Source organism: Lactuca sativa, chromosome 3 (genome assembly GCF_002870075.4).
Source record: "Lactuca sativa cultivar Salinas chromosome 3, Lsat_Salinas_v11, whole genome shotgun sequence".
In the NCBI taxonomy this organism is placed as follows: domain Eukaryota; kingdom Viridiplantae; phylum Streptophyta; class Magnoliopsida; order Asterales; family Asteraceae; genus Lactuca; species Lactuca sativa.
This window is the reverse complement of record NC_056625.2, coordinates 59,475,339-59,488,025: the sequence shown is the minus strand read 5'-3', so window position 1 is coordinate 59,488,025 and position 12,687 is coordinate 59,475,339.

Sequence of the window (12,687 nt, the reverse complement as noted above, 5' to 3'; positions counted from 1 at the left end):
GACTCGCCGAGTCGCCAGGGAACTCGCCGAGTCCAGTCGAGCTGACATTGGTCTGTCGACCAGAGTTGACCGATGTGATTTCTTAGGGTTAGTTAACGTGGGAGATAGAAGTATTATTAAGGGATATATGATGTTACAGGGAGCTTGTAGCTCGGAGGATCAAGTGCAAGGGATTTTAGGAGTTGCTATCTTCCAGTGTCCGCGAGGTGAGTCTTCTCACTATACTTTACCCGGAAGGGTTGACTGTTAGACCGGAAGGTCGTATGTGTTATATTTATGCTATGGCTAGGGAGGTAGACGCTTTATATGTGAGGTATGCTTATACGGGCCGGAAGGCGAGACTTTATGTGACAGAAAGAACGGTATGATGTATGACTTATGTGCTATGTGCGTTATGTTACATGTGTTATGTTTGATATGTTATGTGGACCGAAAGGTCCGGGCCGGAAGGCGATATGTCATGTGGACCGAAAGGTCCGGGCCGGAAGGCGATATGCTATGTGGACCGAAAGGTCCGGGCCGGAAGGCGATATGTTATGTGGACCGAAAGGTCCGGGCCGGAAGGCGTATGTGCGTAAGGTATATTGGGGAACTCACTAAGCTTCGTGCTTACGTTGTTTATGTTATGTTGTTTCAGGTTCTTACAGTAACGCGGGATGGCAACGGTTCGATTGTACACACCGAAGAAAGAGTTGTGTTTTGGAGGATCCTGGTTTTCTATTATAACGAAAATGAAACTATGTTTTGTAATTCGAATGTGAATAAGATTTTAAACAAGTGTTTTAAAATTTAAATTGATTATTTATATGAAAATTTTGTTTTTGGAAATCACGGTGTTACAAATTGGTATCAGAGCCTTGGTTTGAGGGATTCGGACGCGCCTACGGGTAAATCTGGACTCAAACTGAGGAAGTAAGAAAAAGGTTTTCAAATAAATAGTTTTCTAAAAGTGAATAAGAGTTCAAAGAGAAAGCAAGAAAGAGCAGTGTGTACAATCAGCCAGAGCCAAACGGTGATTTCCCAAAATACCCTTACTTGTGTATTATGAAATATCTATTATGCACTTTATGAGACATTATTGCATGCTAGAGACAGGCTAGGTATTTCACATCTTAGGACTAGAGTGGCCTGATTTGTGATGCCTTAGTCTAGGGTTTGCTGTTATATGTACATTATGCTTTTGTGTGTATGTGATGAGTGAGAGTATCTAGTTAGAACGCACAAGGGGTAAAGCTACAGAGTACAGTGGTACTTCCGAGGATGAGCCGAGAAGGTGGAGCTATCACAGCTAAGGAGTCCTAGGTATGCTTCGATGCTCGAATGCTGCTTGCTTCGTGCTTTGTGGAGTTCTCGATGATGGGAGACAGCTACTAAGTGAGTATGACGATACTCAGGAGGTAGATGTTTGGCGTCATCAGGAGCTCTTCAGCAGCTGATAGCAAAGAAGTGGGAGGACGGCGGAATGGGCTAGAGATTAAACCTAGCCAAGGTGGGTGCGCGGGTAGAGTAGAGGATTTCGCTGGGAAGCGAATATGCAAGATGGGATTGGTGAAAAAGAGCAGGTCGATCAGCTACTTAGGAACTCTGGGATGGTCCGTGTGGAAAGTATGGGTAGATGTGGCAGGTAGTATGGGCCCGTACTACTGAAAGCAGAGGACCCATACTTGATACAGGGAGCATCCTAAAGGTCCTAAGGAACGGATTGAGGGGTGATGTTATGGTTCGGATACCATACATCGGAGCGGATACAGAGTGATGTTATGGTCCGGGCACCATACATCGGAACAGATTGGGATAGATGCTGTGGTCCGAGTGCTATACATTGGAGCAGATTGAGGAGTGGTGCTATGGTTCAGGCACCATACACTGAAGCATGTTGAGGAGGAATGTCATGGGATGAGTACCATGGTTCGTAGTGGATGATGCTTGTGGCTATCTTGTTATCCGGTGATGACCGAAGAGGTAGAGATTGGACGCTATGGGTTTCAGGCCTGTAAACCATGATTGAGTACGGAGAGGCGTTCCTCGAGGGGAAAGACAAGTGCCTATCAGAGTATTTTGGTAAGAGTCAAAGACAGGGGAGAATTTCAGTTGAGTCGAGCAATCAGACGACAGAGGAGAGGTCACCTTTTGGGTGGGTAGTGTCATTTATGCTCGTGTGCAAGACGCGTGAGGTCTGGTGTTTCAGTTCTAGATTTGGGAGTACACCCTGCAGGTAGTTATCGATAATGACTTCCCTCAGAGCATCAGGTAGCGGGTGTACCGCGAGACAGAGATTTACCGTGAACAGACAGTCAGTTGGGGCTGAGGTAGTCGAGAACCACACCACACCTAATTGAGAATAACAGGTTGGGTTATAGTGGTAGCAGTGAAGAGTTCAGACGAGTTTTGCAGTGCGGAGAGTTGTCGTCTATGTTGTGAGTAAGTCCCTGTCCTTGGGACAAATCCGGCGTTGGATACGGGTTGATGGGCTGAGATGAGAGGAACGATGATGCTGCGGTGCAGTCTGCGAGCCAGATATGTTATCGAGCAGTGCAGGTGCTTAGTATTAGATTAGTATGGGATTTGGAACGATTGGAGGCAGCCGTGATGAGAAGTTCCTGGAGAGTTAGCTAGAGGTTCAGAGTATAGGGGATTGATTGACTTCATAAAGGGAGGGACTATCAGGTGTTGCACAGCACTTTGCTGGGGCAGGTACGATTTTGCTGGTGAAAGATGGTCGTGGGTTGATTGTATACTAATGGGTGTTGGTTCGAACCCTAGTGGGGGAGAACCGGGTGCAGTACGTAAGGAAGCAAGAATTGTCAGGAGTAGTAATAAAGGGAGTATATAGATGCAGTAGGAAAGCATGAGATCATAGGTGTCGATGATCGAGTAAAAAGGGGTTACATCGGAACTTGCGGGTCCGGTGGTGCATGCCGCAAGTGCGGAAAGGAGGGGCACTGTGCACGGGAGTGTTGGCAGTCAGTGCCAATTCGGGATTTGAGGAGGACAGGATGGAGCGGAGCCCCAGAGGGCTCAGGGTCGTGTTTATCTGCGTACGACAGAGGGAGACGGAGCAGTGCCGGAGACAGCTGCGGGTATGATGCTTTCATGATGTCTTAATTGTCTTGCATTGTTTTGGCGTATTGTTGTGCTGGTATCTTGTATGGATTTCGATGCGGTATTCGTTGTTTCGCGGGTCTGGCATGGTTATGGATTGGTACTTCAGGTTTTCGCTTTGGCATTCGTTATTCCCTGATGGTTGGGTATGGTTATAATTGGTATTTTGGTGTCAGTAGTATTGTACGGTTTTCGTTGTGATGTTCATCCTTTGGGCAGGTTGTGAGTTTGGTTATGGGTTATTGTCGAGGAATCCTTTGGTCATCGTTCGTGAGGGTTGATAGTGGAGATGCGGCACTGGGTTGAGTGTCGGGTAGCATCCGCAGTTGTGGAGTGGATAATTGAAAGATCAGAATCTTGTGAGTGGGTTGATCAGGGAGGAGGTGTGCTTTGCTGAGGGTTGCTTGTGCTTGTGGGAAGCAGTCAGTGTGTAATTGTTCTCTTTGTACAGGATTGTTCTGTAAGGTCGTTAATGACGATTGGTGGCAGTTAGTCAGTGTTTTAGTGGGGGAGAATTAGAAAATTCTCCGGGAGATCGATGAGTATGTGAGGGTGCTTAGCTGCCGGGATTCAGCAGTGTTTGTCAGCGCAAAGTATAGGCCGACGAGAGCGAGTGTTGGGCATGCGGGGCGAGATACAGACCTAGGGCATTTGATTGTGGAGGCCTGAGAGGAGGCCGGAATCAAGCTTGAGTAAGTAATCGGAATTTTGCGATCAGAGTATTGGTACGTCTGAGGTACGTGATGGGTTGTACTGCATTAATCCCACGGGATTATGTTGTGCATGTTTCTAGAGCTGGAACCGGAAGGTTCCCAGAGTTAGAACATGAGGGTTCGCAGAGTTTGGGTGTACGGACCCACAGAGATATAGCCTCGAGTGGCTAGTATGTGTTATGAGAGTCGGTCCAGTCATGCTGGAGACTCTGTTGGTATTGCGGGATCAGTTTGAGATTGTGGATTGTGTATGTTGCAATGTGATTGCATTGGAAGGTCTGGCCCCAGGTTAGTGATCTTGTTTAGCTGAGGCTGTGATTATGATGAGTGGAGAGAGTACATGGGATTGAGAGCCCCTGCAATGAGAACCAGAGTATGTGGATAGCGGTTATGCAAAAAGGGTGGTGTCGCTTGGGGCGAGCACCGTGGCACCGGTTGGAGTGGCAGTATGGCCAAGAGGGTTCTTTGGAAAAAGGGAAAAGAGGAAGGTGTGTAACTCCGAAGGGGGTGCAAGTTCACGAAAGTGAAAGCTGCAGGGCAAAGTTATAGTTAGAGTATTTCAAGTATGGTTTCGAGCATCGTGTTTGCGGCAGTGAAGTAGGAACCCATCCGGGTTGGGATGACTGACGGGACTCAGAAAGGATGCAAGGGAATAGAGAATCTTAAATTCTCAGTGTGATTCTGATCAGGGTATAGGACGGATATTGGTGGTTCGTCTTAGGAGATGTTCGAGGATATCATCAGGGTATCGGGTCTTTCCACCTGCGGGTGTTGGGACTAGTTTAGTATGTGTATGTGATAGCAAGAGGGAATTTGTGAGAGTTGCTCTGAGAGTGAGAATGGATCTCTCATTCGGTCCGGAATGGACAAAGTGGGCTTTTGGATCGGGGATCCGGTGGTTCAGGGTATCCTAACCCTTATGGGTTGAGTGATCGTTGAGATTTGGAGCAGAGTGCATCTTGGGTAATTTCCGATTACAGGGAGTGATGAGCAGTTCAGAGTTCGTACTTTGGTTGGCAGGGCAGAATCAGCAGGTTAAAGAGAGTTAGTGATCGTCTAGAGTTAACAGGAAAGTTATGCAGGCAGACGTCGTTACGAGCATGTGATTCCGGTCGGCGACTTCGTATTTCTGGCGGGGTGTTTCGATTTAGTGAAGGAGTAAATGGGGGCCCCGGTATGTTGGGTCTTTTCGTGAAGGTACGAAGATAGGAAGGGTGACCTATCGTTGGAGCTGTCAACGGAATTGGGATGGATCCATGACACTTGTATGTGTCGCAATTGAAGAGGTGTATAGCGGATAAGTCAGCAGTGGTTCTACCAGAGAACGATTAGGTGGATACGAGCCTGTGTTACGTCGAGAGGCCAGTGGCCGTCGGAGATCGGAAGATCAAGGTTCTGAGGAACAATGAGGTACCTCTGGTATTGGTTCAGTAACGGCCATGGGAGAGATCGGTAGTGTCTAAGGAAGCCGAAACGTGATAGGTGGGGGCAGCATCCGGAGCTAATTTCAGAGTGAGACTTCGAGGGCGAAGTCTAATTCTAGTGGGGGAGAATTGTAACAGCCCAAAATCTCAAGTATTGTTAAGTTGCATTTTGGGGGTGTTTAAAGGGGAGACTCGACGAGTCGGAGCCAGACTCGCCGAGTAGGGTTGCAGGTTTGGTCGCGGGTTCGCGACTGGACTCGACGAGTCCAGGTATGGACTCGGCGAGTCGACGCTGTTCAGTAGAAAACCCTAGCCGTTCAGTTTGGGACGTATATAAGGGATCTTATGCCGTCATTGCTCGTCTTTTGGCCGATTGAGGAGAACCCTAAACGACTGTGGCATCTAGAGCAAGCTTGAAGGCCATTATTGACTTTGAAGGGATTGTGGTGCAAGAAGAGGAAGGATTTTGGCCAAAGGAAGATCAAGGGGATCGAGTTCTGAGGTTGGGGACACAGAGAGTACGTTTCCAGGTTATGTTTCGGACCATTCCTGTTATTTTGATGTGTACACGAATTTAGGGTTTGTGAAACCCATTTGGAGATTAGATGGATTGTTGTGTTGTTATCCAACGTTTATAACCCTGTATTAGTACCCCTTAGAGGTCCAGAAGGTCCAATGTTTGGTTATTCGAGAAGATATGTATCTCAGGAAGCAGTTGATCGACTGCATGGCGTGGACTCGCCGAGTCGGATGATCAGACTCGGCGAGTAGCTTGAAGATTCACTGGGACTCGCCGAGTTGTTCTTCAGACTCGGCGAGTGGAGTCGGGGTGGCCCCGCGATTCTTCCAGGAGTGACACGTCGAGTCAAAGAGGATACTCGACGAGTAGAAGGGGAATCTTAGAGGACTGAAGGACGACCAGACTCGCCGAGTCGCCAGGGAACTCGCCGAGTCCAGTCGAGCTGACATTGGTCTGTCGACCAGAGTTGACCGATGTGATTTCTTAGGGTTAGTTAACGTGGGAGATAGAAGTATTATTAAGGGATATATGATGTTACAGGGAGCTTGTAGCTCGGAGGATCAAGTGCAAGGGATTTTAGGAGTTGCTATCTTCCAGTGTCCGCGAGGTGAGTCTTCTCACTATACTTTACCCGGAAGGGTTGACTGTTAGACCGGAAGGTCGTATGTGTTATATTTATGCTATGGCTAGGGAGGTAGACGCTTTATATGTGAGGTATGCTTATACGGGCCGGAAGGCGAGACTTTATGTGACAGAAAGAACGGTATGATGTATGACTTATGTGCTATGTGCGTTATGTTACATGTGTTATGTTTGATATGTTATGTGGACCGAAAGGTCCGGGCCGGAAGGCGATATGTCATGTGGACCGAAAGGTCCGGGCCGGAAGGCGATATGCTATGTGGACCGAAAGGTCCGGGCCGGAAGGCGATATGTTATGTGGACCGAAAGGTCCGGGCCGGAAGGCGTATGTGCGTAAGGTATATTGGGGAACTCACTAAGCTTCGTGCTTACGTTGTTTATGTTATGTTGTTTCAGGTTCTTACAGTAACGCGGGATGGCAACGGTTCGATTGTACACACCGAAGAAAGAGTTGTGTTTTGGAGGATCCTGGTTTTCTATTATAACGAAAATGAAACTATGTTTTGTAATTCGAATGTGAATAAGATTTTAAACAAGTGTTTTAAAATTTAAATTGATTATTTATATGAAAATTTTGTTTTTGGAAATCACGGTGTTACACCATGGCTTCCTCGTAGCTGTTAGGGTCATCTTGACTTACTAGTGTTTCATCACTAATAAGTGTCTCACCTTCTGCAGTAATATGGAATCCATAGTAATGCTCAGGTGCACTCCTAACTCTCGTGGAACGTCTCAGAGGTACAGATTTGTCAATTGGCTCAACAGGAGTTTCCTCCTCAAGTTGAGGGCTAGAGTTTGAAGTTCCTTCACCGCTTGATTCTTGAATTTCTTCAAGATCAATTTGCCTCCCACTGTCTCCTTGGCTTATAAATTCTCTCTCTCGAAAGACACCTCTTCTTGCTACAAAGACCACATTGTCACTAGGTCTGTAGAAGAGGTAACCAAAGGATCGCTGTGGGTAACCGATGAAAATACACCTCTCGCTTCGAGGTTCGAGCTTATCATGAGTCTCGCGTCTCACGAAAGCCTCGCAACCCCAAATCTTGATGTGGTCTAGTTTAGGTACTTTACCAGTCCACATCTCGTGAGGAGTTTTGGCAACTTTCTTTGTAGGGACTAGATTTAGAATATGGGCGGCAGTCTCTAAGGCATACCCCCAGAATGAGATTGGTAGCGTAGCTCGACTCATCATGGAATGAACCATATCTAACAAGGTTCGATTACGCCTCTCAGCCACACCATTCAACTGTGGTGTCCTGGGAGGTGTCAATTGTGAGACTATCCCACATTCCCTTAGATAGTCGAGGAACTCTGAACTAAGATACTCACCACCACGATCGGATCGAAGCATCTTAATGTTCCTGCCCAATTGATTCTCGACTTCCTGTTTAAATTCCTTAAACCTCTCGAAAGTCTCTGACTTATGCTTGATCAAGTAGACATATCCATATCTACTATAATCATCAGTAAAAGTCAAATAATAACGATTAGCATCCCTTGTGGCATGTTTGAATGGTCCACACACATCCGTGTGTATAAGGTCCAACAAACCTTCACCCCTCTCACACGAACCTGTGAAGGGTGACTTTGTCATTTTTCCAAGTAAGCATGATTCGCAACTATCATCTGACTTTAGGTCAAACGACTCCAAGACTCCATCCTTTTGGAGTTGGACTATGCGCCTTTTGCTTATATGTCCAAGACGACAATGCCATAATAATGCTTTATCCAAGTTATTATTAGTAGAATCAATACACAAAACATTATTTCCTAAGTTATCAACAACAGATACAGCTTCATACACACCATCACAAGGTAATGCTTTAAAATAAAAAATATTATTAAAGAAAGCATCAATAGAACCAACTTCATTATTAAATGAAAAGGTAAACCCTTGTTTGTACAAAGCATGGAAGGAAATAATATTTCTTGCCATTCCTGGCGAATAACAACACTTATTCAGATCTAAACTAAACCCACTACTTAGCGATAAAGTATAAACTCCAATCTTGGTAACAGGTATAGCTTTCCTATTCCCCATGATCAAGTTTATCCTTCCTTGCTCCACATCCTCACTTCTTCTTAGTCCCTGCAAGTCACAACAAATGTGAATACCACAACCGGTATCAAGGACCCAAGAATTAGAATGGGGTGAGTTATTAGAAATGATAGTGTAAATACCTGCATGGTTGGGTTTAACTTTCCCATCCTTCACATCTTGCTGGTATTTTGGGCAGTTCCGCTTCCAATGAGCTTTTTCATGGCAATAGAAGCATTCAGCCTCTTTTGGGTCAGAAGAAGGAGTAATGAAACCTTTCTTGGTTCCACTTGAAGAAGAGCCATCAAGGGTCCGAGCCTTGGTACCCTTCGAAGATCTCTTTCTCTTCCTCCATCGATTCTTCCCAATTGCCAAAACCGGAGTAGAGTTTTGAGTAGGAGTGATAGCAACCGACTTCCCCTTAAGACCTGATTCTGCGGTCTTGAGAAGTCCCTGAAGTTTGCTGATGGTGACTTCTTCCTTGTTCATGTGATATGTCATGCGGAATTGATCATAGCACGATGGTAAGGAATGCAAAATAATATCTATTGCAAGATCCTCCGGGAAGTTCACATTAAGCTTCAGCAAACGATCCACATACCTTTGCATTTTCTGCATGTGGCTCGTGACGGATTCCCCGTCCTTCATCATGGTTGTTATCATGGAGCAGATGATCTCATACCTCTCTTGTCTTGCACTTTGATGGTATCTTTCCATCAAATCTTGGTGCATGTCATAAGGGTAGAAATCTTCATAAGACTTTTGGAGTTCCGCTGTCATCGTGGCCGTCATGATGCAAGCCACTTTCGTAGCATCCCTTTCATGTGCCCGAAATTCAGCGATCTCCTGAGGAGTTGCAGTGGACTCATTAATCTCCTTAAGCTCCTTGTCAAGGACATATTCTTTGTCCTCGTAGCGGGTAATCATCCTGATGTTTCTGATCCACTCATTGAAGTTGGATCCATCAAAGGTGACTTTCCCACACAAGTTCATAAGGGTAAAGGAGCCATTAGGATTAGAGCCAGAAGCATTGTTGAAAGACATCTGAAGGAAAGAGGACAAGATTAGTTTAGATATAAAAGAGTCCTTAATAAAACACCCAAATGTAGTATTAAGGCTAGGATCCAATCACAATATAATATAACTTAGAAGAGGTATGCCGTAATCTAAGCTATACCATATTTGAAAGGTAGGTGAATGACGATTCACCAATTTCCACCACGAAAACCGCAATATTTAGTATTAGGTTTTTGAATGGTTCTTAGAAATTCCTAGATTCTTTGAGATTCAATGAACTTTTCAAAGGCATGTTTCAATCTCGAGTGTGCCCTCCAAGTTTTGTGACTGGGATACCGAGGATCACAAAACGAGGTGTGAAGTAACCATGCAAATCACTTGGTACCCTTAAAGTTTATCACTCAATCGATGTGCCGGTTAACCACACACGCTCCATCGATACTATAATAAACCCTAAGTCACCCTTTACCTACCTTGTTAAGTCCAAGTTAGTGTGCCGGTTAACCACACACGCTCCACCAACGACTTAATCAAAGTGTAAAGTGTAATTTCATGGAATAGCACCTTATTCACATTTTTCCTAAAGTAACTAAGATTGGGAATTTAATAAAACATTTAGTTACTTTATAATATTCATCATACTTTGAATGAGAATTAATAAGTCCTTGTCTTACCCGTTCGGCTAACGACCCTCCACCGATCAAGCAAGCGGTGGGTGAGAGTGGACACCCATTAAGTCACCATTTTATAGGCAACAACCTTATACCCACCTTATAGACCGGCTTCGTGAATGAGGCGTACTAGCGGTAAGACGACTTTGTTCTTATACATATATATATATATATATATATATATATATATATATATATATATATATATATATATATATATATATATATATATATATATATAATTATTAAATCATAATAATATAAGTATAAGGGTTGAATTTTAACTTTTAAAATTCTAGGGGTTGGAACTAAAGTTTTTACTTAACTTTACTTGTTCCAAAACTTGAGAGCAAGTTTTGTAAACTTTCAAAACTTTTCATTTCTTGTAACTTATGAGTTTAATAGAATAATAAAATGAGGACTTTTCATTTTTCCTAACTCTTGTGTTCTTTTAATGGTTTTTAATCCAAGAGACTTTTTGGTTTTCCATAACTTGAGGACAAGTTATGGACTCCATTAAAACACATTATGATCATGAATTAATCTACCACATAGGTTACAAATAATTCCTATGATCATCTAAACATCATAAGAACAAGAATATGAATATGAACACTTTCAAGAATCAAAATCACATTTAATCTTTGTAATTTTGATAACTAGTTGTTGTAAATGAGTTAGAAAAGACATTACACCTTCTAAAATAAGTTTTCAAGTACCAAAACATTTTAGGGTAATGATTCTAATCCATTTCCAGCAACTCAAGTCGAAATTCTGCACTCTGTCGACCCTACTCGCCGAGTGCATAAACCTACTCGCCGAGTAGGTTGAAGATACACATGAACTCGACGAGTCCTCCCCATGGACTCGCCGAGTCCATCAGTCAGACAGCAAGATTTTCGACTTTCTTCAACTTTTAAGCACAAATAACAAACAAACAAGCCTAGGCTCTGATACCACTGAAGGGTTTTGAGCATACTAACACTTCCTAAGTGTACATGCAACCCTAATAACCTTGGATCTATGTTTGTCTAATTTGTCATGCAAAGTTGAATTCCAAGGTTATATTCCTATCTAGCAAATATGGGGAACAATTTTAACATAAAGTATAGATAGAATAACTTACCTTGTTGTTGCTTGTGTCCCTTGAAACCTTGTGAGCCTAGCACCTCAAGTGGTGATGCCTCAAATGCTTCACACAACACCAAATGCTCTTGGAAGAACTTATGAGAGAATACACACTCTTCAAAATCGGCCAAGCCCCCTTATTACTTAGTGCCACCGATTTGGGAGGAGATCATATTACTTATATAGTGTTGACACATCTAGGGTTAAACCCTAATGTGTCATGACTCTTCATTTCCATGACCCATGGGTTTGTAACTCCCATGGAGCATCCATGGAGCATCCTATGGGTAGAACCCAACTTGATGAACCATGGAGCCTTTTAGCCCACTATACAAGATATGGATGATTTACTTAATCAACCCATATATTTAATTAGTTATCTTTTGATCACTTAATTAATTCTAAATTAATTCTTGATCAAACTAATCAAATAATATTATTAATATATTAGAACTTATAATATATTAATAATCTCCAAGCGTTATTTCTCTCATTTAGTTTATCCAATTGCATGGTGCCATGCAACCCAAATGGACCATGCCGGGTCGGGTCAAGTACATACCAGAAATAGTTATGGACTTAGACACCTTATCCAACAGTATATATATGGCATAACGTTATATTGTATCTATTATTGAACTCACTAAGCGTCAGCGCTTACCCTCTCAATGTTTAACAAATTGTAGGAAATAGGTAACCAGTATAGTCATATATTGTCGGAAGGTTTAGAATAGTTGTAATATTACTTTTGTATTTAGGGATCATGTATGTATAAATGTATAGTATCCTGGGTAGTTGTGTAATATATAACACTTTGTAATAATCGTTTTGTATCCAGTCATTTGTAATCTCTTTATCAATGTAAAATATTGTTTTTTATGAATATGCAAGTAGCATGTTTTGGAGTAACTATATTGTCAAGTATGAAAGTTTGGGTCTTTCAGAAATACGAAAGTGAGGGTCTTTCATAAATACATACATATTAAACATCAAACATTATTCACACTACCCTCTATTCTCTCTATTTTCTTCTAAAAAAATGAATCCTGACAATCAAACCCCAACTTCCGATCGAAGAAAAAAAAAGCCATGGTTCAAGTATAAACATCCCTTTTCGAAACATTTTTGCTATCGATTCATCCCCACAAGGACTTTATCGCCCCCAACTCAATGCTCCCATTCAATCCCCACTACAATTCCAATACCAAAATGTTGGACAATATTACCCGATGCAAGTTCCAAATGTTTCTCCGCAAATGTTTTCAAACTTTGTTGTGTTTCCGGATCAACAATCGCCAAATCAACCTCAACCTCAAACCCAAACTCAAACTCAAACCCACCAACAACGCCAACTTGTCGACGAGTTGGATGACTCGAAAAAAGAAGAGATGGTTCCCGAAACTCAACCCACACCACCCCCACAAAGACGTAA